Raw genomic sequence first — 25,403 nt, 5'->3', positions numbered from 1 at the left:
AGCCAGTTATGAAACTTCCATTGCTGGTGGGAGTGCTAACTTGTACAGCTACTTTGGAAATCAACATGGTGGTTTCTCAGAAAACTGTGACTCAATCTACTTCAAGACCCAGCTGTACCATTTGCTCGATCCTATCACGAGGTCACTTGCTCAACTATATTCATGGAAGCTTTATTCATAATAGCCAGAAACTAAAAACAACCTAGATGCCCCTCAACCAAAGAATGGATAAAGAAAATGTGGTACATTTACACAATAAAGTATCATTCAGCTGTTAAAAACAATGGCATCATGAAATTTGCAGGTACATGGACAGAACTTGAAAAAAAATCATCCTGAGTGAGGTACTCCAGACCCAGAAAGACAAACATGGTATGTACTCACTCATAAGTGGATATTAGCTGTAAAATAAAGGATAACCATGCTACAGCCCACAGAACCAGAGAGGCTAGGTAACAAGGAGGGCTTAAGGGGGGGACACGTGAATCTCACTGTGAAGGGGAAATAGAATAGATTTTGAGGGTGGACTGGGGGCACACGGGGTTGCAAACAGGAGGGATCAGGTTGGGGGAGAGGGAGGAAGAAAATATTTGGAGAAACGACTGGAATTGGGGCGGGGGCATTTCAAGGGCGAGGTGGAAACCTAGTGCAATGGAAACTCCATGGACTTTACGAGAGTAACCCTAGCAAAGACTCCTTGTAGTGAGGTTAATGGATTCTGTACTGGCCATCTTCTGTAACCAGGCAAGGCCTCAAGTGGAGGGCTTGGGACACCAACCCAGCCACAAAACCTTCAACCTACAGTGTGTCCTGCCTGAACAGTGTTCTGGGACTGGAGTCTTGGAATTCTTTCATCTTTGAAATGGCTTTGGTTTACTAAATTATGTTGAACCCAAGCAGGTAGGTGGACTAGGCATACTATTATAGGTAGAAAACAATAATTGTCATAATTTGGAGACATCACTGAATTATTTTGTAGCATCATAGGCTAGCAACCACATTCTCCAACTTGGTATTGTGAAAGTTCTCAGTGACCATCCTTTGTGTATCTTTCTTCATTTATTACGTGGGTTCTTTTTCTCCAGAGACTTATATTCTTTAGATCTGAGAATGCTTCTTGTGTTATATCTTTGAGAATTCCCACTCCTTGTTTTTCTCCGCCCATCTGAGCTATATTCTGTTTTACCTCGCTTATTTTCCTACTCTGTTAAAGAAATTGTAAAACTTGGTTTAACGCCTGAAAACCTCTTTTCTGTATATCCTCCGATTTACTGTTTCACGGCCTTCTAGTCACACTTTGTGGAAGTACAATCTTATTTTGTTTCTTTAAGGGTACTGACTATAATTTTCTTGGGGGTTGCTTTTTTAAGCTTTATGGTGGGAACACTCTTATGAACGTCTCTCATATATTTCCAAATAGACTTAATGACAATAAAATTATGGAAATTAGAGATTTTTAGTTAATCTATCCTATCTTGTTTATATTATGATAAAATATCAAACTGTTGATTTCTATATGAAGGAAGTTACTAAATGGAGATTACTATGCATTTTATTTATCCACAATACATATATAGATACAAACAAAACTTACAATGATTATGGGTAAATTTTATTAAGTGGCAAATGCTTAGTCTTTTATCTTAATGATCTATGTCATTTTTTTTTCTGAGAGAGAGAGAGGGTCTTACTGTGTAGCCATGGCTGATCTTCATCTTATTATATGGGCCAGACTGGGCTCAAACTCACAGAAATCTTCCAGCATTTGCCTCCAGGGTGCTAGGATTAAAGGTGTGCAGCTTTATGTTTTTTGACTGAAATTTCTTATTCAGTGTTTGTGCTAAGAATTATTATTATTTTTAAAGGTTATTTTATTATGTATACAGTGTTCTATCTGCATGGATGCCTGCAGACCAGAAGAGGGCACCAGATCTCATTATAGATGGTTGTGAGCCACCATGTGGATGCTGGAAATTGAACTCAGGATCTCTGGAAGAACAGCCAGTGTTCTTAACTGCTGAGCCATCTCTCCAGCTGAGAATTATTTTTTATTCCATTTTTTTACTATTATTACTATTTGTGTGTGTGTGTGTGTGTGTATGAACATGCATGCATGCATACCAAGGAACACGTGTGGAGCTCTGAGTATAACTTGCTGAAGTCAGTTCTCTCCTTTTAGCATATGGATCCCAGGGATTGATCTCAGGTTGTCAGACTTGGTGGCAAGCACCCTTATTCTCTAGTCATGTTATTGATGTATTGATGGACAGGTGTAGCCCAGTCTGGCCTTGAACTTTCGACCCTTCTGCCCCTCCACCTCTTTAGCACAATGTACTGATACAGACCATCATAGGCAGTAGTGCTGAGAACTTTTAATGTTTTTTTTTTTTGTCTACCATCTTGTTTACAAACATAATTTCCTAATCAACCTTTCTCCATAGCATACAATATAATCTCTAATAAAAAATTCAGGGACAATCAGTTTTAAATCTTTATAAAACTGAACATGGAAAGAAATATTTCTTATAATATTATGTCATTATTATGAATATTATGTGCTTAAATATAAAAATATTTGTCTCTACCAAATCTGGGAAATGCATTAGGCAAAAAGGGAAAATACAATGCAACATGTGCCTCAAATTTTATTCCTTTTATCCAGTGCACCTAAAAACTATGTTTCTATGCTGGTAATTAGTGATAGTTTGACAGTGATGACTATCAGTTTCATTTTTTCTTTCTAGCACTTGATTTAAGTTTGAATGACATCTTTAAATCTTTAAAAAGATGAGATTTAACAAGCATTTAACATTGGCTATTTAGTCTTTTGATCTTAGTTTTTAAACATTCTAAGACTGAGACCAAGTCCCTTCTCCTCCCCTTCTTCTACTGTGTGTGTGTGAGACAGTTTCATTCATTCATTCATTCATTCATTTCTCTCTTCCCCTCTTCCTCTCCTCCCCTCCCTCCATCCCTCCCTCCCTCCCTCCCTCCCTTTCTTTGACAAGGGTTTGAACCCAGGGCCTTGAACATGGCCAGCAGACATTCTACCACTGAGCTACATTCTCAGCCCAAGAATTTGTTCTTATTTTGAATTCTACTCAAAAGTCAAATCCAGGCAAGGCAGCTTTCCTTCGCACAATCCGTTGCATCCTTTCTTTCCAACCTGGGCCCCGCAGAATGGCTCCTGCAAAGAAGGGTGGGGAGAAGAAGGGCCATTCTGCCATTAGTGAAGTGGTAACCTGAGAATACCTCATCAACTCTCCCCTGTATATCTATGAAGTAGGCTTCAAGAAGCCTGTCCCTTGGACACTCAAAAGAGAAGCTGAAACTTGCACTGAAGGGGATGGGGACTCCAGATGTGCACGTTGATACCAGGTCCACCATAGCCGACTGGGACAAAGGAATAAGGAATGTTCCATATCGTCTCCATGTATGTTTGTCCAGGAAACTCAGTGAGGATGAGGATGAAGACTCACCAAACAAGCTCTATCTGCTGGTAACTTCGTCATTGCATTCAAAATTTACAGACAGCCAGTGTGGATGGGAACTAATCTGCTGAATGTCAAACAAAGTTGCAGAACTGAGAAAACAACTCAAACCCAGTCAGGCTGTATCAGTGTTCTCTGGTTTAATTAGCTCAGTAGGTGCAGTCCCCAAACATAACTCAACATGTAGTCTGTTACTTTCTGTGTCTCCCAGTCAGTACCTTTGGGGCTTCTATGTCAAAAAGTCCCCATACGATTTCTGTTCTTGATCATGTTTTCACTTGTCTTAGTTAGGGTTTCTATTGCTGGGAAGAGACACCATGACCACGGCAACTCGTATAAAGAAATCATTTAATTGGGTGGCTCGTTTACAGTTTCAGAGGCAAGCATGGAGGTGAGCATGGTTGTGTGCAGGCAGACATGGTGCTGGAGCTGAGAGTGCTACATCTTGCAGTCAACAGGAAGTCAACTGACTGTCACACTGAGGGAAGCTTGAGAAAAGAGAACTCAAAGTGACACACTTCCTCCAACAAAGCCACACCCACTAATGGTGCCCCTCCCTTTGGGGGACATTTTCTTTCAAACCACCACATCACTGAATAGAAGAAAGGCACTGGGAAATAACGAGATGTTCGAGAGTTGAAAGGGAAGCTGGTTGCCGCTGAGGCTAGGAGGTAAGTGTGAATTTGGGGGTGCAGCTGAGCACTGCTGGACTCTGGCCCTTCAAGCTCTAGGAAAAGCCTGAGCATTGTACGTTTGCAACAGGGTCAGCAGTGAACTTGCTCTTCTGGGAAAGCAAATCCTGACTACCAAGGACTCATAGTGGAGTGAGCTGAGTTATTTTAAGCAACTGTTTTCACCTTTTCCATGCACTCTGCACTTGTCACTTGACAAATGGGGGTAATGTCTACCTTAGCACACTGTTTTGAAGATTGCAATTAGCTAATGGATTTGAAAGTACTGTAGCAAGTTAAAAATGATCTGCAAAGGTAAGGCATTTAACATCGTCTTCAAGGGCTCTGTCCTCGTCTGTTGGGTGGGAGGAGCATCTTCTCCAGTACCTTGCCAGCCAAGATCAGTGGCAGTTTCCCACAGAGGTGTCAACCCAAGATCTGGACTGCTAACAATATAGGCTGTCTTGTTTTCTCTTGCTTTCAGAGCATCTGTAAAGACAGTTCTTAGTTGGGGAAAAAATCGGGGCCAGGAAGGAGGCTATAATATTAAAATAAACGAAATGATATTTCATTCATCTAATGAAACCCGGGCTCAACAGTCACAGACAATTACTGTTCTAATACACATTGGACAGCCTGTATCAAAAACAGAAAACCCTTGACAGTCACAAGTTACTGTTCAATCAGAGCTTAGAAAGGCCACTGAGTCTCCAGTTCTCCTTTGTTCTGCCACATTGCTGTCCTCACTACTTATTCCTTATGGAGGCTGATGCCACAGAAAACCACAGATGGAATAAATGAAGGCAGATCCTAATCAGAAACTATGTCATTAGGGGGAACAGACCTCAGTATAGCGTAGGGCTTGATGCTGAATTTACCAAGTAAAGTGGGGATTTATCATCAAGGAGCAGGCTAGTGGGTTGGTGGGCAGAAACTTACTATGAGGTGAAGGATTTCTTTACCAGGCAGATCTGCTATGAGGTGAAGGATTTCTTTGCTAGGGTGATCTGATGGGATCCTTGGTGAAGGCAGGTCAGAGTGATAAGGTATTATCTGAGGCATGGAGGGACATTTGGTCAGATATCAAAAGTGATCAGATATTAAGAATGGAAGAGTTTGGCTACAACTGGATTCTACAGGGATTGAACCAGAAGCTCAAGACTGAGAATAGGAGAGGGCTCAGAGGAGCCTAACTGAAGTATGGTCTGGGGCTGGAAAGATGGTAGATTGGTAAGAGCATATACTGCTCTAAGTTTGGTTCCCAGCACCCATATTGGGTGGCTCACAACTGCCTGTAACTAACTCACTGGAAGCCTCTCACGCCTCTGCCCCCCATAGGCACCTGCATTCACATGCACATACTGACACAAAGACACATAATTGAAAACAGTAGAAGTGAAGCTTAGAAAAAATAATTTGGTTCAGTACAGAATGTTTGTGACTGCTCACCTTTGTGTCCGAAGGAGGTTGTCACAATGCTAAGTTTCCTATCCAGACAATAGCCTCCAGGGGTCAGTGAGCTGCTGTCACTTCTTCAAACTTTCCCAGAGTCTTCAACTCAACTTCCTTCATATCATAATGGCCACTCCAGACTGAGAACTGACATGAGGAACAGCTAGTCACAATCTCGCCAAGTCAGTCACAGTTATCCCCACTAGTGGCATGCCTGTTGTTTAAGTTGATGTAGAAATATCCTAGCTCTTCTATCTCAAATTTAAGTTCTTTTTTTTTTTTTAATTTTTTTGTTTCTAGATCTGGCAAAACTCTGCAGTTATACACAAGGTGACAGTGTGAATTCAGATATAACACAACTTGCAGCTGGCTCCTGGCCGGAATCAATGGCAGTTATATCCCTAATTTTCAAATTGGGTAAGCTAAATTCTCACCTGTTGAGGAAGGAGGAGAGATTTTAGGTGTGGGGAATGACAAAACTGGAGATATATGGGAAGTGGAAGCAAAAAGCAGGTTGCCATTTTCTCTGGATTCTTTCTATCCACGCTCTCTAGACAAGGTTGATGAACATGTGTTATTCTGAGTCACCGCCACTCCTCTGTCAATGACAGACAACCGCAGAACTCAGAATGAGTACAAAACCACAGCTAATGGATGATAAGATATTAGAAACAAGGCAAGTTTAGAATGACTAGCAGTTTCCAGGGGCTTCTGGTTGGCTGGGTAGACAGCAGCCGTTCTTGGTGAGTTCACTGGGTCACAGCGATGCAGAGAACATTTCGCATGCTTGATGTTTTAGAGACATATATTATATCAGTGTCCTCTGCATTAGTTCTCTGTTCTTCAGAGACCAAATGGCAGGTAATACAATGGACAGAAGCCATGCAAAGGCGTCATTTTATTTGCCATAACCTGGAGACATTGCTAACTTTTGTTATCTTTGTCAGAAAATCTAAACTGAATGAAAGAGAAAAAAGGTAGTAGGAGAGAAAAAAGAGAACAAATAGTAGGGCATAAAAATATAGAAATTAGCCGGGCGGTGGTGGCGCACGCCTTTAATCCCAGCACTCGGGAGGCAGAGCCAGGCGGATCTCTGTGAGTTCGAGGCCAGCCTGGGCTACCAAGTGAGTTCCAGGAAAGGCGCAAAGCTACACAGAGAAACCCTGTCTCGAAAAACCAAAAAAAAAAAAATATATATATATAGAAATTAGAGGCTATGGTCCTGGAAAAGTTACCAAAAAGAAGCATCTTTTAAACAGGTACCCATTCCAAATGATCATGATTAGTAAAAAAACGCTAAGTAAAACGCTGAGAGGAAGAAAACTACCAAGTGATGAGAAGCTGTTGTAGCATGCCTGAGACTGGCTTCTCTAGAGAAACAGAACAGCGGAATGTACCAACACAGAAGAAAGATTGGCCCACATAACCACGAGGCTGAAAAGTTGCAGAATCCAGTCCAGGCCCAGGGAAGCTGAGAGTGTGGTTCCAATGTAAGCCCAAAGGCCTGGAACTCAATGATATATCAAAACAAGAAACAAGATTCCTGATGTCTGTGGACAGAAGACAGACTTTTCCCAGCTCAAAACAGTGTGAACTCACTCTGTTACTACTTTTTTGTTTCCATCCCAGCCTCAGTGCATTGGATGATACCCTTGCTGCTGATGTGGGATCTTCAGTTCTAAGTCTACTGATTCAAATACTGACTTCCTCTGAGGACACAGATGCACTCAGAAAGAATGCCTTACCTGGGCATCCCTGAGTGCAATCCACATACACAGAGATGAATAGCTACAAGCCTGTATAAATTCACCTCATAAGTGGCTAAACAGTAACATAACTGGGTATCAATGGCCCTAGTAAAGTTCTATCATGAGTTAATTCATGAAAAAAATTGATTTTTATCCATATTTTCAATATTGATGAAATACATGATTTTTATACTATTATAGGATAAATAGAACTTGTGTTACATGGTTTGTGTAGCTGCTGTTTTTGTTTGAAGTAATTCTAAACTGCAAGAGATAGCACATAACTGTAGTCACAGCTACCGAGGAGTAGCTTGAACCCATAGGTTTGGTGTAGCATGAGTAACAGTGAAACTATGTCTTAAGATGTTATCAAGATGAGATAGAATTTATATAATATAAGAGCCACCCATTGTAATTGTATGTACCAGTCAGGATTTTCTAGAGGAACAGAACCAATAGTACGACTATATTAAGACTTCACTAAATCAGCTTACATCACCATAGTAACAACTGTCTCACAGCTGAGAGACTGGGAACCTGATAGTTGCATTGTCTATGAGGCTGTGTGCCCTAGCAGGCCCATTCTGGTGCCAAAAGTGTAGACAACTCCTGGAGAGCTGCTGGTCCTGAGTCAATGATGGAAGCCTGGAAAGGCTGGTTCTGATGTCAGTGAAAGGATCACCATCATCATCACCACCACCATCACCACCAACAAAGTAGATTAACGTCATAGCAAGAGGGAAAACACAGCAGACCAATGGTGAGTAATCTTTCTTCTATGCAACCTTGGAAATAATTTCTTCAATCTGGGCTGCCACCAAAAGTTGCCACTCACACTTGGATGAACCTTCCCACATCAGTTAAGGCAATCCGAACAATTCCTCAGGTGAGGAGCCCTACTCAGGTGATTCTAATTTGTGGCAAGTTGACAATAAAACAAATCATCACATTGTATAATTCAGGAATTTGTAGCAGATGGGCAGAAGTTTGAGCAAACTTTACCACACTCAATTCTAGTACACATTTCTAACCCTAGAATATTTTCCTGTACTCTTTTGTAGTCAATTTCCAGCTCCAGGGGAAAATTTATCTGCTTTCCTTCTCTGTAAATCCACCTTTTCTGGAACTTTTATGTAAACAGAGTCACAAAATATATAGTGTTTTGCATTTGGCTTCTTTTATATAATGGTCTGTTTTCAGTGTTCAGCCAAGTAGAAGGTAGCACGTGTCTCAAGTTCAGTCTTTTTATTGCTTAATAGTATTTCATTACATGGATATGCATATCTACCACAGTTTTTTCAATTTGTCAGTTTATGGCCTCTTAGATTGCTTACAATTTTTGACTGTTATAAATAACACTACTACGAATATCTATATACATTTTTTTGTGTATGTTTTCATTTGGGAGGATATATGTCTTGAAGTAGTATTACTAGAGCATATGGTAATTCTAGATTTTACCTCTTAAAGAACTGCCAAACTCTTCATTTCAATTGGCTGTACCACTTCACAATCTTACTGGTGATGTTAGAGTGATACAATTTCTCAGCATCCTTGTCATTATCTAAGATTGTCACCTTGGCAATTTTAGTTTGTAGTTATGCTATTCACTGTGGTTTTATATTTCCCTAAGGACTAATAACATTGACAATTTCTTTCTTTCTTTCTTTTTTTTTGGTAGAATGTTTTTTCAACTTCTTTGACTATTTTTAGTTTAGTATTTTACTTCTTATTGAGTTGTAAGAACACACACACACACACACACACACACACACACACACACACACACACCAGATACAAGTCCTTTATTTTCAGACATAACATATGCACGTATTTTTTTTTTCTACCCTGTAATTGTGAGTGTAAGCAGTTAGGCACACACAAGCTGGAAAGAAGAGGGTGTTATGTAGAGCCACCTCTTTTGTGGTTAGATATATCCTGATCAGCTGGTTAGGTAAGGAGTTAAATTTGAGTTAACCAAGAAAACCCATGGCTGTATCTCAGCAGCTGTGTCTCCTGATGGCTAAAATACTATGCTTTGATAATATTTTGAAGCCGTACATAGGCTCTTCCTCCTATGCCAGAAATTAAGCTGCCAGACCAGTGGCCACACATAAATACCACCAAATATCCTGATGAGCCAAGAATGAAAAACTACTGGGGCATGCAGAGCCCAATATGGTAAGTGAAGGCAGTGACCAGGGCGGGGCAGGGTACACCATCCAATGAGCTTTATCACCGGGAGGAGAAAAAGCAACAGAACAGCTTTCCTGTACCCTTCTGGGCTCCATCCTTCTTAACTGGGTCCCTTCCCCATGTTGCCATCACTGACAGTGACCCCTATTCCAGCTCCTCCAGTTTGGAGTGTGGCCTCACAGCAGTGACCCTCCAGGGATCTTGGAGGCCTTCTGCCTCCCACTGGGGTTGAACCATTGCCCTCCACTTTTTCTGAAGCCTCTAGTCTTTTTGAACAGAAGAGCTGTTGGTTTCTCTAGAACTCCAGCTTGTAGGAAGATGTTGTGGGATGTGTAAGCCAGCCTAGTTGATCCCCTTTCATAATTTTGTATGCTCTATTACTTTAGGTAACCCTGAATCACACAGATACTATTAAAAAAAATAAAGATAACTAGTGTTGGGTGGGATATGGAGAGAAGGGGATCCCTGGACATGACTGGTGGACTATAAATTACTACTGCCATTATGAAAAAAAAAATGAATTTCCTTAAGGAATTAAATGTAGATTAAATCACATGGTCTAACAATCCCATTGTGAAGCACATATCTAAAGGAAATGAAATCAGTACGTTGAAGAGCCATCTAAATTCCCATGTTCATTGTAGTACTGTTCATAACGGAAAGAGCTGAAATGTTTATTAGCTGATGAACGGACAGAGAAAATGTGGCACTGATGCAATGGAATGTCACATGGCCTTAAAAAGAATTAAAGCCTGTCATTTACAATGCCATGGGTAGAACAGGAGATTATATGTCCAATAAAATCAGCTCGGGGCAGGAAGGCAGGCATCACATGATTTCAGTGATCTGTGGGGTGTGAAGGAGTGGTCGCACAGCAGTTGAGAGTAAAATAGCTTTTACCAGGGGGTAAGCAAAGTGAGGAAAGGGAATGGGGAGGAGCTGACCTGTAGACACCAAGTTACAGTTGGCAGAAGGAAGTTCTGCTGTGTGAGTGCCCATATAGATAGCAGTGATAGTCTATGTGTTTCTACAAACTGGAAGAAAAAGCTTTGCAAGTTTCAACCACAAAAAAAATGATAAATATTTGAGGAGCTACATATATTTAACCTGATTTAGCACTACACAGTATATATAGTTATCAAAATGCTGGCCAATATCCCATTAATATTCATAATTGTTAGGTTTTTGTAAACATTTTTATAAGTGAAAAAATTCCTGATGCTCCTGGTGATTTACTGGCTGTAGGTCTGTGGATGCGTCTCCAGGCCTGGACTATTCCCTGTGTATCTGTCTACCTTTGCACACCCACTTCCTTCACTGTTGCAGCTTTATATTAAGTTCTGAATTGCACAGTATAAGTTATTTCAGTTTGTTCTCTTAAAAAGGTATTTGTGCTAGTCTAGGTCTGTAGCTGGAGTTTTCTCCAGTCCTGCCAGGACCCGTAGCTGCTCAGACCCAAATAAACACACAGACGCTTATATTAATTAAAACTGTTTGGCCTAATGGCTCAGGATTTTTGCTAGCTAGATCTTACATCCTAATTAACCCATTTCTATAAATCTATACCTTGCCATGTGGCTCTTGGCTTACCGGTATCTTTACATCTTGCTTCTCATGGCGGTGGCTGGCAGTGTCTTCTGATTCAGCCTTTCTCTTCCCAGAACTCTCCTCTGTGCTTATCCTGCCTATACTATACTTCCTGCTTGGCTACTGGCCAATTAGAATTTTATTTATCAACCAAATCAGAGCAACACATTCACAGCATACAGAGCGATATCCACATAGGTCCTTTGATTTTCCTTTTCATCTCAAGATCATGTTCTAAAGTAAAAAAAAAAAAAAAAAAAAGACTTCTTGGATTTTTTATTTGAATTGCTTCAAATCTGTAACATTTAAGAAAATTTCAGATCAGTGCCTTATCCAGTCACCACCAGAGAGACTTCCTCTGTCAGCAGATGGAAACTGATGCAGATAGCCATAGCTAGGCATTTATGCAGACAGAGAATCTAAATTGGAGGTCTCCATCAAATCCCTCCCCTAGAGCTTAGGGAACCCTGTGGAAGAGGAGGCAGAAAGAATGTAAGAGCCAGAGGGGATGGAGGAGACCAGGAGTACAAGACCCTCTGATTCAACTAAGAAAGGTGCATATGAGCTCACAGAGACTGCAGCAGCAAGCACAAGCTTACATGGGTCTGTACCAAGTCCAGTGTGTATACGCTATTGCTATTAGCTTAGTATTTTTATGCGACTCCTGACTGTGAGAATGAGTGGTGGGTCTCTGACTCTTGTGCCTGCTCTCGGGACTCTTTTCCTCCTTTTGGGTTGTAGTGTCCAACTTCACTATGATAGTTTTTGCTTCATCTTATCATGTATTACTTTGTCATGTTTGGTTGTTGTCTCTTAGAAGCCTGTTCTTTTCTAATGAGAGACAGAAAGGGAGTAGATCTGAAGGAAGGGCAGGTGTGGAGGAGTAGAGGGAGGGGAACAATAATCAAAGTACATTGTATGAGAAAAGAATATTTTTTTTTTTTTTTGGTTTTTGAGACAGGGTTTCTCTGTGTAGCTTTGCTCCTGGATCTCGCTCTGTAGAACAGGCTGGCCTCGAACTCACAGAGATCCACCTGTCTCTGCCTCCCGAGTGCTGGGATTAAAGGCGTGCGCCACCACTGCCCGGCGAGAAAAGAATATTTTTAATACAAGAAAAAAATGTAAAAAAAAGAAAATTTCTATCTCAATAATGTAGAAATTCCTCCATAAACAGGAAATATAATTCTATTTATTGAGATCTTTCATTTCTCTCAGACTTATTTATAGTTTTTCAAAGGAGAAATCTACTTCTTTTAAGTTTGTCCTTAAGCAGTATCTTATTAATAATGAGATCTTTCTATAATTTCTGTTTTGGATTATTTGTTCCTTTTATATAGATATAAAATACTTGACTTTCGAATATTGGTCTTATAGCCTATGACCTTGTCAAATTTATTTTTTAGTTTTAGTAGTGTTTAAAGTTGCATTACTGTGATGGTCAATCCAGATCATTTTCAACTTGATTTGATTTGGAATCACCTGGGAGACACACTTTGGGGTATGTCTGCTTAGGTGAGGAGTGAAGATGTACTCTGACTGTGGGCAAGACCATCCCATGACTTGGAGTCTGAGACTTAAAAATTAAGAAAGAATATCTCGAAAAACCAAAAAAAAAAAAAAAATTAAGAAGGAGGAGGGGAAGAGAGAGAGAAAATAAGTTGAGCTCCCCCCCTCCCCACACTGATGCAGTGTTCCCAGCTACCTCATGCTCTAGAGGCCATGCCTGTCCTGCCAGTGATGGACAAAGTCTCCTTCTAAACTGCAAACAAAAATGAACCCTGCTTCTCTAAATTAATTTTGTCACAGCAATGAAAAAAAAGTACTGTTACGATCATGTTGACTATGAATGAAGACAGTTTATGTATTCATCTTTTCAGTTGCTTTTCCTTGTCCGACTGCATGGGACAGGATCCAGTATGTGAGAGGATAAGAGTGGTAAGAGTCTAGAACCTTTCATGCTTCCAATCCTGGGAAAAGAGGGCGGAATGTGCTACCACTGCTGTCATGAGGAAGTTACTTTCCACTCCTGACGTTTTGAGTGTATGCCCTTCAGATGTCATGATGAAGAATTTGGTTTCATGTGATGACAAACAGTTTAGAAAAGTAATTCATAGCAAGCGTGGACATGGGAGAGACTAGAGATGGGAAAGCCAGCTCGAAGTCACCAATACATAATTATCTGTAATAATTTAGGTTCTTGAAGTTTAGCTTATGTCAGAGGTCTTATTAGGGCTCAGCTTTCTGGCCTCACCCACACAGTATCAGCTTCGTTGGGTCTGAGGTGGGTGGGGTCTGAGCCTCAGCAGTCCTAAGGAGTTCACAGGTTCATTCTGACACTGTCAGTTCACATTGAGGACCATTGGTTCAGGCAAATGAAACGAATGCTTGATGTTGTGTGGCAGCAAAAGGGTGGAAGCTACCAGAGTGGAATAATTGACCTCTAAGTAAGGTGTTTATGGGGCATGGGAAAAGGCTTGGGGAATGAGGTCAGGAGTTCATGGTAGCACATACAGAATTCAGACTTGTGTGACTGGGAGTTCTGTAAGTCAGTCACCAGGAGCACTAGGCTGGTGTTGCATTCATTTTAGACACACTAGATTTGAGCTGCTAGAAAGGATACTTAGGTGGACAGGATCAGCACACATTTGAAAGTGGGAATTCTCATCCATGATAGGCTGGTGTCAGAAACGGAAAATTCAGTTTTGAGGTCTGAGGCTGTGGCAATGGTTGAGAGTATAGCCAAACTGGAAGGTCCAAGCCGAGAAGAAAGCATGAAGACCTGTACATCTTGGAAGTGAGAGGAAGAAGAAACAGTAGTTAAAAGAGTGCGTGACATGTTCTTGTGTGGAAAGGCGTACACAGGCTTTGCTAATAAAGAGCTTGGAGGATTGAATACTCCCCAGTGTTGCTAGATTTCCCATGAGGCAATTGTGACCCCTAAGGGACAAATAGGCAAGGAAGGTGGGGACAGACAAGGTGATAAAAACACAAGGATCAAGTAAGTGGCTGCAGCATGAAGGGCATGTTTGGGGAGAAGAAAACCCCTTTTCTCTGTTCTTAAAGGTCACCGGAATGAATGGACAGCAGAGAGATTCACTGGAGAAAAACCTCCACATTTATTACCATGCTCATAGGCCACCACCAGGTTGAAATTACCCAGTAGCACAGCACGATTCAGAAGCTCACGAACCCCTTTCTGAAGGGTAGGTGAAGACTAGGGTATACAGACGAATTTTTAGGGAGACTGTAAATGATTTTTAGGGAATGTCAATGGGCTTGGAGAATATACAGCAGCCTAGAAAAAAGCCCACAGAACAGACATCGGCTTGTGAATAATTCACTTTGGCATACTGAATGGAACTAAAACAGAAGACAATGGTCTATGACAAAAGTCTGTTCAGACATGTTGACAGACTTCAGTCTTTCTAATACTAGCCTGATCATCTCTGGCTATTGGCATTTCAGTAAGGAAACTAAAGGCAATTATGTGCCTCCTTTGGTGCATCTTACTGGATAAATAAGGAGATTTATTGGTGCTCCCTGTATGGGATGGAGAGAAGCAAGGCAGTGTCACAGGTCTTGAATCTGAAGCAGACACAAGGTGTCTCCGGACATGAAATCAACAGTCATCGTGAGTGTCATTTTTTTCTTTTTTGAACTTCAACAACCACTAGGGTAGGCAAACATGAAGTTAAAACAAAATGGAAATTCAAAAGGTAGTATGCACACCCTGCCCCCTCCCTGCTTTTCATACATATGCATGTGAAGAGCCTAAGTGGGAAAAACTCAGTGTAGAATGCCTTGTAGAGGACCTTTTAGACACCAAGAAGCACGTGTAGATTTGCATGGATTTCAGAAAGCTACCATCTGGGAGTTGGGTGAAGTCAGAGGCAGGAGTAGTTAGCAGCACAAATACAGACATGCAGAAAGCAAGAAACAGAGCAGGGTCCAGGAACATGTGACCCAGGAGTGCATAGAAAGAAGAAAGCTGTGAACAGAAGAAGGAGAAAGAAGAATGACAACAATATATCACTGAGGATAACAGAGAGAAAAATAGGACTTTTCTTTACTGTTGCTAGTTTAATAGTTGAGGTTCCCCAAACAAAAGACAGATTAGTGAGTAAAAGGCGTGAGAGATTTGTTTAATACAGGTTTTATGTTACAGAATCTTAAGACCCAAAGAGGCAAGGAAAGCTCTACATTTCTATGCTAAGAACTGTGAAGAAATGGGTAGCTATGGACAAACATGATTTAGATGAGTGTATAATAGGTAAATAACGATAATAAACTGGGGTGAGGAGGTTTATTCATGGCTTGCTTGTGAAAGTCTCTGTTCCAGTGTGATCCTTTCTCCCGAGGGTATGTAAAGGTCTTATGACCTATTTAAGAGAAAGGTAAAATTCCCAAATTAGTATTTGTATTATTACTTTTCTTATTCCTATGGCAAAATTCATAACAACATCAATTTAAAGAAAGAAGTGTTTTTTGTTTTTGTTTTTTTTTTTTTTTTTTTCCCACTGCGGGAACAAGCCATTGTGTCAGGGACAAGGCAGAGGGTCACACTGCATCCATAGTCAGGAAGCCGATAGAGATGAACGCTGCGGCTGCTTGGCTTTTTTTTTTTTTTGTTCAGTGTAGACTCCAGCCATGGAATGGTGTGATCCAGAGTTAGGGTGGGTCTTCCCATCTCAAGTAATTCAACCTAGAAATTTCCTGATAGACATACTTAGAGGTTTATCTCTGTGATTTTACGTCCTGTCAAGATGACGACATTAACCATCACACCTACTTTAGGGTAGAAGGGTGGGTTAAAGTCAGACCCCTTTTCATTTTCTATTTCTGAAGATGCTGAGGTACAATAGCATGGGCAGTGTGTCTTTAACCCCATCAGTATGGATATGATAAGATGAAAAGGGAGATTATGGAATCTACTTTTAAAAAGGAACTACTTGTTTTAAATAAGATAAGTAATGAAAATTTTTTGGTCTGAGTTTATCAGATGTTACTGGACTGGACATTGTTAATATATATATAATGGAGTTTTTATCTGAATCTGTCAAATGTTAATGGACTAGACATTGTTAATGTAATCTTGACTGTGTATATTATATATACTTACTGGATATAATTTTTCTTGTATTAGTTATAAGCTTTTTTTAAATTTTAGACAAAAAGAGGGGAAATGTGGTGGTATTGTGTTCCCCAAAATATTGTGCACCCTAATAAATTTATCTGGGGTCAGAGAACAGACAGCCAGTAGATACAAAGGCTAGAAAATGGTGGCACTCACACCTTTAATCCTAGCACTCCAGAGGTAGAAATCCCTCTGAATCTCTGTGAGTTCAAGGCCACATTGGAAACGGCCAGGCATGGTGACACACACCGTTAATCCCAGAAAGTGAGCCTTTAATCCCAGGGAGTGATGGCAAAAACAGAAAGATATATAAGGCGTGGAGACCAGAAACTAGAAGCATTTGGCTGGTTAAGCATTCAGGCTTTTGAGCAGCAATTCAGCTGAGACCCATTCTGGATGAGGACTCAGAGGCCTCCAGTCTGAGGAGACAAGACCAGCTGAGGATCCGGTGAGGTGAGGTTAGCTGTGGCTTGTTCTGTCTCTCTGATCTACCAGCGTTGACCCCAATAACTGGCCTCGGGTTTGATTTAATTAATAAGACCTTTTAAGATTTCTGCTACACATCAGCAGCTATATGATGAGCAGAAATGCTTCAGCAGGGGCAGCACTAGCCTAGTTTATCATAATTACCTAGTGATAAAAGAGAGATTTTTCTAAGTTTCTAGAATTGTCTCTTAGATATACTTGATTCTTAATGCCAAACAATTGATAGCATTTTCTCTTACCTTCAAGTGCAGCTCATCAAAATCTAAAGTGTGAAAAAAGTCATTAAATGAATACTGAGATGCTGTATTTTCTCAGAATCATACATGCAACAGTGTGGTCTGATCTGGTAGGCTTCCCCACTGTTTTCTGAAATAATGCGGGTGTCGGGATTGATGAGAACTGTGGGATTCAGTCATGAAACCCAATGAAAGAGAAGTCCAGATGCACTTTATAAGGAGAACAACCGAGAAAAGTACCTTTGCCTCCATTTGCATCATCTCTGTACCTTTGGTGCCGCTGTGAAGTGACAGTTGACAGTATGATCTCCCCAGGACCAGGGATCTTTTCTCACGCACAAAGAGAGATTCTTGACCTGCATTGCTTGCTCAGTGTGCCTTAAAGAGCCGCCAGTGTTCACAGTACAGCTGAAAGCTAGTGGAAACGAAATAATCTCTATCAACACATTCAGAAGTTTTGTGTTGCTCGAATTTCTAAAGGTCTTATTAATAAAAAACCTGGAGCCAGATATTGATGTAAATGCTGAAAGATCAGAGAGACAAAGGAACAAGCCACCTCTTACCTCTAGAACTTCTCAGCCTGAAAAATTCAGCCTTTCTAGCCGAAAGATGTTCCTTAGCTGGAAAGCTTCAGTTCCCTTCTCTGCCCACCCATATAATTTCCTGTCTCAACTTTCCTAGTTCTGGGATTAAAGGCATGTGACTCCCAAGTATTGGAATTAAAGGTGTGTGCCACCACTTCCTGGCTCTGTTTCCTTTCCTAGACTGAGTCAATCTCATATAGTCCAGGGTGGCTTTGAACTCAGAGAGATCCAGATGGATCTCTGCCTCCCGAGTGCTAGGATTAAAGGTGTGTGCCACCACTGCCTGGCTTCTATGCTTAATCTAGTGGCTTGTTCTGTTCTCTGATCTTCAGGCAAATTTATTAGGGTACACAGTATATCACCACAGTTTTGCATCTTTTCCCACTTACCATGCTAACGTGATAATCGTTAGGCTGATGATTTTTCCAGTGACACATCTCCCTTTGTCAATATTTAGACCTGTGTATAGAAAGCTTATCTAACACACCTGGCTGATTTTCACTTCGTTTAAAAATAAATGGAACGTGTTTTGCTTGCTGGGTTAAGAAAAAAAAAAAAAGGGAGAGATATTTCATAAATAACATTCTCAAAACACCTTTATTATAATCAGAAAATAACTATAAGAAGTAATTTTCTTCATTCAATATATTTGATGAGACTTAAAATCTTACCTGAATTATGTGGAAGGTCATCTTAAGGATTGGGGTCTTTCACTCGCTTGGTTTCTTTTCCTCTGGGAAAAGTAGCAGGTTGTTTTGCACCTAAAGTCCACACACAGCCAGTTGCCCCCACTCCTTAGGCCCTTGCTGGGGTGGGAAAGTGGGCAGTGCCCATGGTGGAAAAGCCCAGGGGAAATGGAGATCTTAGCCAGCTTTCTGATTAGTTCATCTTCGTCACATGTTGGGGCTTCGCTGCCCCTCCCAATCCCTCCCCTTTCCCTTTCGTGAGGTCTAATTAGTCTTCTACAGTGTGAACCCAGCCTTCATTTGAATGTAGAATCACACTGACAATAAATGGGTTACCTGGATTGCCGGCTCTTCAGAGAACACGTCAAAAGTGTGAAAATACGGGCCTTTTTCTTTTTAACAGCCGCCAACACCCAGCCTCCCCGTTTGCTGCTGTATAGCAATGGGGACCATTATCGTTATAGCTTAGTCCTTCTGTTTGAGTTTCCAGCCTCTTTCTCTCTCTTGAATTCTTGCTGAAAGTGGCGGCCAAAGCGACCTGGCTGAGGCTGGGGGCAACGGGAAGACAAAATGAGCAGCGCACTGTCCCCAGATTCCGTCCTTCAGCATGGGCTTCTTCCGTAGATAGAAAAGCATAGTTCAGCTGGACTGAGGACTGTCCCCCTTTCCCTCATCCCTCCAGATTTGATGATCAAGCATCCTTTTTATCTTCATCTAAAACCTCTAAGTATCTGATGTCGTGGATCAAGAAATCATTGAGGATTGCCATTTTGTTGAGCCGAAGGATAGGCCTAACACCAGGCTCTAAGTTCAAAGTTGGAACTGTAAGTAGCCACATGGGCGGCTAAACTTCACAAGCTGTTCTGGAAGGCCCACTCTAGAAACTGAACAAACGTAAAAGCAGAGGCACTAGCTATGGGCTGGTCATAGAGTCGAGACGGTATAAGAAAATCCCACTAGTTTTGTGGTTTGTCATCGTCCACGTGAAGAGAGCCTCCAAAATGCTGCCTACACTTTTCTTTTCTTGGTGATACAATTAAAAAATAAAGCACATTTGAAGGCTATTGTTCTAATACTTCTGCTAATTTCATAGGCTTTCATTTTTTAATGGAAACAGCAGCCTCCCTATTCACTATTTTGGAAAAAAAACACAACAAGATTGGCAATAAAACTATAAGAAGGGATTTTTCTAGAACTAGATTTTGATTGAAACATCAATGAAAAAAATGAATGAAACATATTTAACATATTAAACACAGAAAAATGAATAGCAAGATGAAAGTTGTGTCATTGAGTGAATTTAGTTATGTGTCATATATAGCCCTTTTCACATTTGTGTGAGATAGAACAGAGATCTTTCTTTTTTCTTTAAAAATGACTCGTCTTTTGTTGTAGGCAGAACTAGTGGGGAACCTAAGTTGCCTTTGCAAAGTTGCTTGGTAGGCCAGTTATCAAGCAAACAAAATTAAGCGATATGATGTTTAGTGGCGGCAGGAAGGCAGCTTGAACCATCCTTGTATGGATCTATCAGTAGCACCGTCATACTCAAAGATCTGTGAGTATTGTTCCTTCTGTCTTGGAAAATGCTTAGAAACATTCTGTTCGGCTGCTCCCCCGTTTATTCTTTGTTGTTGTCCCTGCCCCCCCTCCTCCCCTCCCTCCTGCCCCCACCCTCGCCCCCATTCCATGGGCTCTTTGTATGGAAGAGCTATGTCATCTAATCAAGGCTGATGTCATTCTGTGCCTCTAGTTCACTTTGCATGGTTTTGTTTGGTACAGGTTTATCATTTAATCTACAGTTATCTACTATGTGTTTCTGTATCACCTGGGGGACATTTCAGTGCAGATTCCAGGGCCCTCAATAAATCAACACTTTCAGTAGCTCAAAGATGGGTTCAGGGAGAGGTGGGTGTTACAGGCGATTCTGTTCCCAAAAAATTTGAGGAGTCCTTTCATGGTCATCAGATGATACCAGGGAAATTAGGGTCCCCTCTTGGGGTTCTTTGTCTCATTAATAAAAGAATTTAAGAATGGACTCAAACAGAAGTCTGAGATCAATTTTATTAGAGTTTTTAAAAAACTTCATGGCAAGTAGATTGCAAATCTTGGCAGCTTCCTAGAGGAGGAGAATGAAGAAGAGAAGGGAAAAGAAGCCATTCTGTCTGAGGTAAGCTAGCATGAGCTCAGCCATATGTAGTCACATGACAGGGAGGGAACATTAGAGAAAGTGTATGGAGGCCCAGAGCAAACACATGTTTAGGCTCTAGTCAGTATAGGAAAGAGACAGAAAAGACAAAAAAACAAAACAACAACAACAAAAAACAAAAAAAAAACCCAAAAAACAAAAAAAAAAAAACAAAAACAGGGAAAAGTTAACCTGTCGGAATGATAACTCAGAAAGATGGACAGATCTGGCAGAACCTCATAACGACGTGTAGGGACCTTGGGAACAACAGTTGTGAGAAGTGAAAGTACTCTGTCTTCATTAGGAGAAAATTATTCTTCCTGTCTCTTTAGCATGGCTTATGGTGGACCTGCCTCAAGGTCACTGGCCTGCCCCACTGGTTCAGCTCTAAGGGAGGAGATGATAGCATGTCACCACCGAGAGGTAGATTTCATTCTCTGACTCAGCGGCGACAGATTTTCCTTAGTAGGCCTTCAATGGTGCTCTAGCATTGCTGGAATGGTATTTTGAGAAGCATTCATCGAGAATCTCTCAGATTCAATTCTTGGTTATGTAATAAGTCTATATGGTTCAAAAATTAAAACTGACCCAACCCTTGTCTCATCTCCCACTCATTAAAAGGTGCCTGTGGACTGCTGAGGTGCAGCTGGGGTCTGCTGGTAAGAATGCACACCAGTACAGACGCTATGGAATCAGTATGGAGGTTTTTTCTTCCTTTTCTTGAGACAGGGATTCTCTGTGTAGCTCTGGCTGTCTGGGAACTTGCTCTGTAGACCAGGCTGGCCTTGAACGAGTGCTGGGATTATGTGTGTGCCACCAAGCCCAGCTGAGGTTGTTCAAAAAATTTAAAACAGAGCTTTTATATTACCCAGGTATACTATTCCTGTGCTTCTACTCTAACCCACCCGTAGTCTACCACAGGGACGCTTGACCTCCATGTTTATTGCTGTTCTAGCAGAGTGACATGGGCATGAAATCATCCCATCATCAGATGAACAGACAATGAAAGTGTGATGCAAATATGCAGAATGGAGTTTTACTCAGCTGTAAAGAAAAATGAAACTTACAGGAAAAACATAATGGAAAGTGTAATTTTAAGTGAGATAACCCTAACTCAGAAAAACAAAAATCACATGTTATATTTCGTATGTAAATCTTGGCTTAGGTGTTTTAATCTGCGTTCCATTGCTGTGAAGAGACACCATGACCACAGCAACTCTGCTAAAAGAAAGCATTTGATTAGAGCTGGCTTATACTCAGAGGTTTAGTCCATTATTGTCATAGTGGGAAGCATGGTGGCATGCAGGTTGACATGGTGCTGGAGAGGTAGCTGAGAGTTCTACATCCAGATTGGCAGGCAACAGCGAGTGAGAGAGGGAGGGAGAGAGAGAGGGAGAGAGAGAGAGAGAGGGAGACAGAGAGAGAGGGAGAGAGAGAATGGGCCTGGCTTGAGCATTTGAGATCCCAAAGCCCACCCTCAGGGGCACACTTAGTACTCCAGCAAGGCCACACCTCCTGTTCCCTGTCAAGTAGAACCACTCCCTAATGACCAAGCATTCAAAGATATGAGCCTATGGGGGCTGTTCCTATTCGAACCACCACAGGATGTGTACATGTACATGTATATGTATATGTATATATATGTGTGTGGAAATGGCTGTGAGTGTGGACAGAGGCTACACAGACAGAAAGGAGACCAAGGGGGAGGAGAAAGGGGTGCTGAAAAATGGGTAGGGAGGGCAAAATGACACATGTAACCCAGAAGCGGAAGGCATGCTGGAGCGGGGGTGGATGAGAGGGGAACAGGGGATGGGGAGATGGGGGAGAGGAAAATCAACTAAAACAAAATTTGGTTGAAATGTCAAATGACACCTAACACTTTTTAAGCCAATTACTTTTTTTTTTTTGAAACATCTCCATTTTTGCCAGTGTAAGTGAAGATTGGTAGCTAATCTTTTTTATTTGCTTTTTTGTAAAGACTAAATTTCATCACAGATATTCTGGAACCATTCTGTTTTCCTTTTGTCTGATTTGGCTATTCTAATACCTTGCATATCTCCCTACTGGGCATTTTCTTACTAATTTATGGTAGTTTAAAAAAAAATCAAAGAGGGCCAGGCAGTGGTGGTGCATGCCTTTAACCCCAGCACTTGGGAGGCAGAGCCAGGTGGATCTCTGTGAGTTCGAGGCCGGCCTAGTCTACAGAGCGAGATCCAGGACAGGCACCAAAACTACACAGAGAAACCCTGTCTTGAAAACACCAAAAAAAAAAAAAAAATCAAAGAGAAATTAGCTGTTTATGCCAGGAGATAAAACTTTGCCACATTTCTTAGTTATCTTTCCACTTTGCAGATGGTAGGTTTTCCACAGAGGTAAAAAATTCATTCACTCTCTCCACACACTTTAAAAATCATGTTCTAGTCTGCTTATTATCAGCCAGAGTGCTTCTGGATTTCAAATCAGTTGACAAGACCTTCCCTATTCCAAGGACATAAGGGTTCTAGATTTCTCCTAGGGTGTGTATGATCTCATTCTCAAACTGTCCTTTTGGATTTGTTTGGTTTAAGTGTGAAGCTGCAGTCCAGTGTAAGTCAGTTTTCCCCCAGACATTTCCCAATGCCATTTATTTTACCCTGTCTTGAGATGCCACTTTTGCTAGTTTTAATGTAGGTTAATTCCTTTATGCAGCTGTATGATGGTTAATTTTGATTGATTTAAAGATGCCAAGAGATTAGTAAAGCACATTTCTGGGCATGTCTATGAGTATTTCCAAAGATGATTGACACGCGGGACAGCAGCTGAGGGGAAGACCTGAAGGAAATGTGGCTAGACATAGCCTGGAAGCCTAGATGGTGCAGAAGGAAGAGGAAGTTTTCCAGCACCAGGAAGCTACTCTTTCCTGTATCATTGCTGCCATTCCCTATGGTCATTTGATTCCATTCCCTTAACCTTTCAATGTGGAAACACACCTCGACTCTCTAGGGACCTTCCAGGTCTTCATTCTTAGACTGTGGCTACATCATTGGCACATCTTGTTCTGAGGCTTCTACCTTCTTAGACTAAGCAAATGCTACTATTTCCTGGTTCTCCTGCTTGTAGGAAGCCATCGTGGGCCTATCCAGCCTCTGATTGTATAATCCAATCTCATAAACAAATTACCTTTTATCCAATGCATGTACACGTATGTGCATGCACGTGTCCACCCACCCACCCACCCACCCACCCACACCGATTATGTTTCCCTAGAGCACCTTGACTAACATAAAGTGCATCTGTTTTTATTAGTCTTACCTGTATCTGTTCATGTTTTGGTATAATATATTTTCATTTGAACGTTTTCAGTAACTCTCAATATTTGTATGTCTAGTCCTTCCTTAAAACTCTTGCCTTTCATTGGTTTCTTCTTATTTTTTTTTATTTTTACAAATGAACAATTTCAGAATTATTTCAAAAGTCAAAAAAAGTCAAAGAAATCTGATAGTGCTTTGTTAGGATTCTGCTGAGTGTGTAAATTGATGTATGAACAATGCTAACTTTATCACACCAGATGTTTGTGCAAATAAGCATGGCAGTTTTTATTGTCTGAGAATCACATCTCTCTCCTTTCTAAGTTCTGGAGTTATTTCACTATAGTTCCCATATACTAAAAGGTCAGTCATTGAACACATTGATCAGATTTTCTCAAGGCCAAGGTGTAATCTTTGCTGATATATAGAATGGGCACATGGCAAAGATTTAATTTATCTGGTAAGTTCTGAAGGAGCCAGTAAAATGTTACATTAGTAGGAAGAGGTTTGATATATTTATTGAGTCCCTAGTTTAGTTACAAAGTGAGTTAATATCCATGTTTTTGTGGGCTTCTGACAGACATTATTTGCATATTACATATATACAGCATCCACACATTAGTCTTTGGCCCCAGAGAATTGGAAAATAATTCACTGAAAGAAAACCTAACTCTTGCCTACTTAAAAAATTTAGACAATTTTTTCCTGACAAAACATTAAATAAAACAGTGTCTATTTTAAAATTTAATATTCATTTGGTTAGAGTTTTTATTATGTCCTATTAATGTTTTGTAGTCAGGCCTTTCTCATTGATGATGCATTTTTGATGATGAATTCCTAATTGTTGTATAAAAATTTAAGAAAAGCATCACATTCATTCAAAATTGTCTTGTGTTGGACACTCCTTTAGATTCTTTAAACATTTATTAGTTATTTGACAGTTTTATACGATGTGTTTTGATTATAGTCACGCTCTAACTCTTCCCTGGTCCACCCCCATTCCATACTCATCCATCTATGTGGTTTTTTTTTAAACCATTCAAGACCCATGTGTGCTGCTCACATATTCTTTGATTTGTGGTCTTCCACCAGAGTGTGACTGACTCATCAGGAAACTATCTCTCCCTCACTGAGCAGCTATCAATTGCCAGTAGCTCATGGCTAGAGGTGGGATTGTGCACAGGTTTTATGTGTGCTCTTTCAACCACTGTGAGTTCATATGTACAACTTCCCAGTTGTGTCTGGAAGACAAGGTTCCATACCTCTCTTTCTCTCTCTGTCTCTCTCTATATATCTTCATCATCACCATCATCTATCTATCTATTTATCTATCTATCTATCTATCTATCTATCTATCTATCTATCTATCTATCTATCATCTATCTATCTCTCTATCATCATCATAATCTCTCTCTCTATATATCTATCTTTCTTTCAACCACTGGGAGTTCATATGTACAACTTTCCAGCTGTGTCCGTAAGACAAGGTTCCATACATCGCCACATCTCCTTCTCTTCATCATCATCATCATCATCTGTCTATCTATCATCTATTATCTGTCTATCTATCTCTCTATCATCATCATCTCTCTCTATATATCTCTCTCTCTATCATCTATCTATCTCTCTGTCTATCTCTATCATCATCTATCTCTCTACC

The 25,403-nt window shown here is 40.7% G+C and overlaps 1 long non-coding RNA gene across 1 annotated transcript in view; it reads left to right on the top strand.

Moving 5' to 3' along the window:
* The first annotated feature begins 4,065 nt into the window (after nt 1–4,065).
* LOC128110473 (uncharacterized) overlaps nt 4,066–25,403 on the top strand; it is a 59,882-nt gene continuing 38,544 nt past the window's right edge. Inside the window, exons 1-3 of the long non-coding RNA XR_008218220.1 lie at nt 4,066–4,162; nt 5,915–6,031; nt 7,244–8,122. This is a non-coding gene — a long non-coding RNA (uncharacterized LOC128110473). The remainder of the gene's footprint in view (nt 4,163–5,914; nt 6,032–7,243; nt 8,123–25,403) is intronic.

Source organism: Peromyscus californicus, unplaced genomic scaffold (genome assembly GCF_007827085.1).
Source record: "Peromyscus californicus insignis strain IS unplaced genomic scaffold, ASM782708v3 Scaffold_15__1_contigs__length_86483966, whole genome shotgun sequence".
Lineage (NCBI taxonomy): Eukaryota > Metazoa > Chordata > Mammalia > Rodentia > Cricetidae > Peromyscus > Peromyscus californicus.
Note: the sequence above shows the minus strand (reverse complement) of the source record. Positions and strands in the feature narration are given on the sequence as shown.